The 5,322-nt window shown below is 41.0% G+C and overlaps 1 long non-coding RNA gene across 2 annotated transcripts in view; it reads right to left on the bottom strand.

Annotated features, from left to right (window-relative positions):
- LOC106723299 overlaps positions 1-4,849 on the bottom strand; it is a 12,108-nt gene extending 7,259 nt beyond the window's left edge. For both annotated transcript variants that reach the window (XR_001359209.1, XR_001359210.1), the window contains exon 1: positions 4,713-4,849. This is a non-coding gene — a long non-coding RNA (uncharacterized LOC106723299). The remainder of the gene's footprint in view (positions 1-4,712) is intronic.
- Positions 4,850-5,322: the final 473 nt, after the last annotated feature.

Here is a 5,322-nt window from a genome sequence, read left to right as displayed (position 1 = left end):
AGCACTCTTTCCTGCCTATGCAGGGGGTCGGACTCGATGATCTATAGAGGTCCCTTCCGACCCTAACATCTATGAATCTATGAATCTATGGTCTTCTGTGAACTGTTTTAATTCAAAAACTGCTTTAATTAAAGACTTTACAGACGCTATGCAGATATTTCTTCAGTTTGGTATGAAATAAAATAGGTTGTAATTTTTTCTTCTTCCTTTCTACTTTTGCCAATCCCTGACCTGACACATCCAGTCCCAGCCTTCAGAAAGGAAGGGCTGCGATGCCAAACTCCAGATGCTCAGGGCTGTGGATGCTGACTGGTGGAATGATGTCCACAGTGCTTAGGCCTTTCTGCCCTGTGAATTTCACTGGTAGGCACCTAATTTTCCTTGAGCCCTAGGTAGGGAGCTCCGATGCCTAAATGGCATATTGTGAATTCAGTTCTCAGGCAAGGCATCAAAAAGTTTTATTCATGCAGTTGTTGAAACTGAGGTGTCCTAGTGGATCAACATTTAGTGACTAGGGACCAAATCCTTCTACAGCTCTTACTTCCATAAAACTCCCCTTGAGTCAAAAAATAATTTGTTTAGTTAATGGTATCAGCATGTGGTGTGCTTTGTTTTACATTTTCTTAAAGTACTGGGCCAAAAATAAGCTGCTCAGTGTGAGTGAAGAAAGTGGCTGGCTGTTATAGGAATGTGATTAAAAGGCAGACTTCAATGAGTCCTAACCCAACAAGGAGTGAGAAACAAGGACTCTACAATTTGGCCCACAGAGTATAAGGATGCCATCAACCGGTACTAGCTGTAACCTTTATGTTTTCCTGTTCTTAGAAGAGAAAATGCTGCAGAGCCTAAGACACTGGTGTTTGGTAACTATATATAGCAAAGGGATAGACACATAATTAGACTGCCATATGACTTATTAAACAGTCATTAAGAACAATGATGCTAAGAATAGTGAAGTCCTGAACATGAAATCAGTCTGTAGGAGGTGATTTGGCACATTAAGTGGCAATCAAAACCTCTCCTGGAGCTTTTAAAGTAATAAACAACATAATAGAAAATGAGTGCATAGAATAATAAAAGAAAGGTAATTTACATGCAAGTATAAAAACAAAAGGAAAATCAGGATTGATAATCTCAGGCTGCCCCACCCCCCTGCATGGGTCATAAAGTATCTAATTGAAATTTAGGTAAATGGGGGAAGGAGGAAGTGAATTCACACCTTTTGCTGCTGCTTTTGGCTGGAGACACTTCCTGTATTGCAGGGTTAATGAGACAGCAGCTAGCAACAACAGAGATGGGAAGTAGCTATAAAAGAAAAAGAACTAAAGAATCTTTCTTAATGCATTATGCTGTGTCTCACTCAAGGAGAAGGAAAAAAAAGAACAAAACCAATAACCAACTGGAAGTCCTTTTTTTTTTAATTTTTCCCCGTTCCTTACTCCAACCAGATGTCTCTCTGCCATTTTGATTGAGCTATTTTTCAAGTTATTGGTGGAAAAAAGTCTCAAGAATGCAAGAATTTTTTTTTTTCATTATAGCAAAAAAAATGGATGAAGATTTCCCTGTGTTTTCCTTTTCATCAAAAAAGCTAGGAGAAGGTTAACTCCTAGACTGAGACTAAGCTTGGAATTGTTCAGCCAAAAGACAGACATTTTGTTTAGAAAATTCTGTGCGAGAGAGAATTTCAAGTTATTGGTGGAAAAAAGTCTCAAGAATGCAAGAATTTTTTTTTTTCATTATAGCAAAAAAAATGGATGAAGATTTCCCTGTGTTTTCCTTTTCATCAAAAAAGCTAGGAGAAGGTTAACTCCTAGACTGAGACTAAGCTTGGAATTGTTCAGCCAAAAGACAGACATTTTGTTTAGAAAATTCTGTGCGAGAGAGAAGTGAAAGTCTCAGCAGAGCACTGAATTACAGTAGCTGAACCTAAGGGAATGTTGTAATGTAAGGTTCCATCTATCTTGGACAAAAAATAAGTTGTCAGGGCACTTCTTGCTGTAAGAATCCAGCTGCAACATTACTCATGTTCATTTAGTTCAACAATGACAATACTTGTATTTAGTGGAAGGAGTAACCCCAGGGTCTTTCTGTGAAGGACATGAGAAGTCTACACTAGTGGGTGGGTAGACATTCTCTGTAATAGGCTGCTGCTATCTCAGGGAAACACATTGGAGAGTAATGCAGATACCCCTGGACCATCAAATGCTACAGAGAGCAGCAGTGGTATCAGTGCTTTTTTGGTATTAAAAATTATCTGACTGTTTCCTTCAACCAATTTTTACCCCCTTGACTTGCCCTTTGTTACTCAACAGATCATTAACTGAAGTGATCAATGTATAAGGAGCAGCCCCAGGTACTCCACTCTTAGCAACCCTGAAATTGAGGCATGCTAGTCAGCTCAGGATCCATGCACTTGCAAGGTTTATGAATGTTGACCTTGAGCAAGACATTGGTACCAATCTATGACAACTTTTTTCAAGTTGAAGATGAGACAGAGTCCTATTTCTGGGAGTTCTCAAGGATACCTGGGCACAGACTGAGAATTTAGTCAGGCATGGAGTCCTGGCTTCCAGTCCAATGTCTTAAGCATAGGTCTGCCCTTCCCACAGGTCCAGGGCAGAAAGTAAAGTCCATTCTAAATGGAAACAGTTCTCAAAGCCAAGATCTGTATTAAAAAAAAGGCTGAGTTTCCATTGCAGATTTTATTTTGCAACAAAACCTCTTCTCAGCATGGCCTGATTATCTTGGCAGAAAGCATGGGAAATTTGCTGGGGGAAGTGGGGGAGCTAATAGCATGCCCACAAGCCAGAGTACAGCTGCTGCTCCACTCTAATTGCTGAAGGGCTCTCTTGGGCCCACACACACAGTCTCTTTGCAGAGGAAGTAAGGATGGATCCTGAAGCTTTGTCTGTTCCACTCCCCAGTTCTGTCCCTCTTCAGCCATTCCCTGTGCAACATCCTGCAGGGAGTCTTAATGAGTGGGCTTCACAGGGCACAGTAAGTACATAGGCCAGGTAGGATTTCCAAGAGTTCTCTGTGCCAGCCTGAATCAGCTCATGAGTTGATGGTAAAGCCAGTACAGAATGATTTGAACATCCCTCTCTATGCAGCCTTCCCAGACCCTTTTGTACTGTGCAGCTGCACCAGCTTGTATACACTCTCTAGAGAAGGATGATTTGTATTTTATATTGTTAGAGAGCACAGAATGATGCTCAGCCCTTTTTGTGACTTTGCCTTCTCTTTCAGCAGAATTGTGCATCTTTTTCTGTAGTGTTTGGCACCACTGTCCTCCTCAGCCATGGAAAAACTAGAGCCCCAAAGGAGCAAGAATATTATAGATCTCACAATCGGCAGCTTAGCTTCAAATTTCTTATTTGACCTGCAGGCCAGTTTATCAGCAATCATGTGATGAAAAGCCTCCAGCTGTTACTTCACTTACCCAGAGAGACTAGGAGCAGTAATTGCAGGACTTTCGCAGCCTGTGCCACTAATGCTTTTGAAACCAAAATCACTGTAGCAGTGCTGTGCCCTTTGAATAAAGAACAGCATGTCTCCTTTGCTTACCTCTTTAACAGTAGAAAAGTACTAAATGGTGCTGTTGAAATTAAAAGGTACACACTGATCAAAGATTGTTTTCTATTGCTGATCTAGTGAGAATGCAGGAAACTCAATGTTACCAACTCCAGAGTCAGTTTTAGGAGTAGGCAACTAGCATGACCGACACTAGGCCTTGTTCACACAACAAAGTTCTGTTGGCATAGCCATATCAGATGGGGGGCAGGGGAAGCCTGACACAATCAGACCCCATAGCTAAAACAGCTGTGTTTGTAAAACCTCTTATGTGGATGCAGCAGAAGGTGGCTCCAGTCAGCAGAGCTAGTGCTGTTTGAGGGGTAGCTTTGGGTAGAAACAAAAAATCCTTTCTTTTAGCAGATACATTCTATGGTGGCAAAAAACCCTTCACAACACTAAGTCTTAGCAGCAGTTAGTACAGATAGGGAGGAAGAAGGATCCCACAATATAGCCTTCGTGTAAGGCTGCTACAAATCTTTCAAAGCTTTGCCAAGTGCTACAGTATGAGTGTAGCCTGTAGGGCTGCTACAAATCTCTCAAAGCTTTGCCAAGTGCTACAGCATGAGTGTAGCCAACATTTTCCTCCCATTTAGATGTGCCTAAGACCATTAAGCCATGGCCAGGGCAGGATCTGATGCAACGTGGTATTGAGTACTCTTCATCCCATTTAATATCATTATGCATGGACTCCAGACACTGCTATTTTAGCAAATTTCACCAGGGGAGCTGAAGAGATTTAAGCAACTGTCCAGGATCAGGCTTTAGCCAATGAAAAACTATAACACTCTGTTGTCTACCAACTGATCACAGAAAGAAAATCAGGTAGTAGCATGGCTTTTTTTTTAATCAATAAAAGTTTATTGTCCAAGTTATAAATATTATCCATTTATTTCCTATTTACATTTGCAAAATATTTTAGGATAGCTACCGTCACCTGTCATTCAGCATCTCTAGTAATGGCATGAAAACATCATTATGAAATAAAAATCTCTACGTGCAGCCAACAAACCCCACTTCCACGCACTCGCAAAAAAAGAATCAACGGAGAAAGAAAAAAATACAGTACAGCAGGCAACATTGCAACATTTGCTACACAGTAGCAAAAGGATCAAGGAGAAGATATTCCTATAATCTCTTACCATGACAAGTTTTTCAGTACATTTGTTATAGACCAGCACTGGCCAGTGCATTTTTGAAGAACCAGTTGAAATCCAAATTCATTTTCACTGTTTTCCTGCAGCTCCAGGCAATGCTTGGATTTCCTATTCTGGATTGGACCTCCCTTTAAAAAACAAAAAGCCAGGTTGAGTTAAAAGTAATGATGGTGATAGATCTTTAAAGTATGACATTGCAAGTTAGGCTAGCAATTAAAAATACACCTTCAAATTGTTTTCTGGTGGAAAAGATCAGTGGTAGCACTCAGGCTGACCTGAATTTCCTGGTTGGCGGTCTGGAGAAGGAAAGTAGCTTTATTTATGCCAGAATCTGGTATAGAGTCTCTGAAATTCAGAGCTTCCCAAAAGCTCTAGTAAATCAGCAGGGGTGTACCCAGGGGGGTGCCTTGGTGATGTTGCATCCCCTCTTTGTTTCCTGATCTGCCCAAAGTTTAAATCCAACTGCCTGGCAGTGGCAGCAGCCTTTCTAATCAGGCAGCAGTGAGGGAATTGCTTGACTTCATGACTCATTATAATCTATCTAATTCCTTCTAAATTCTTCATTCCATAGGTGTTAATGACCCTGTCTCCCTTT

The sequence above is a fragment of the Alligator sinensis genome, unplaced genomic scaffold (genome assembly GCF_000455745.1).
Source record: "Alligator sinensis unplaced genomic scaffold, ASM45574v1 scaffold723_1, whole genome shotgun sequence".
NCBI classification, from domain to species: Eukaryota; Metazoa; Chordata; order Crocodylia; family Alligatoridae; genus Alligator; species Alligator sinensis.
The sequence above is the reverse complement of the archived record's forward strand: the minus strand, read 5'-3'. Positions and strand labels throughout refer to the sequence as shown.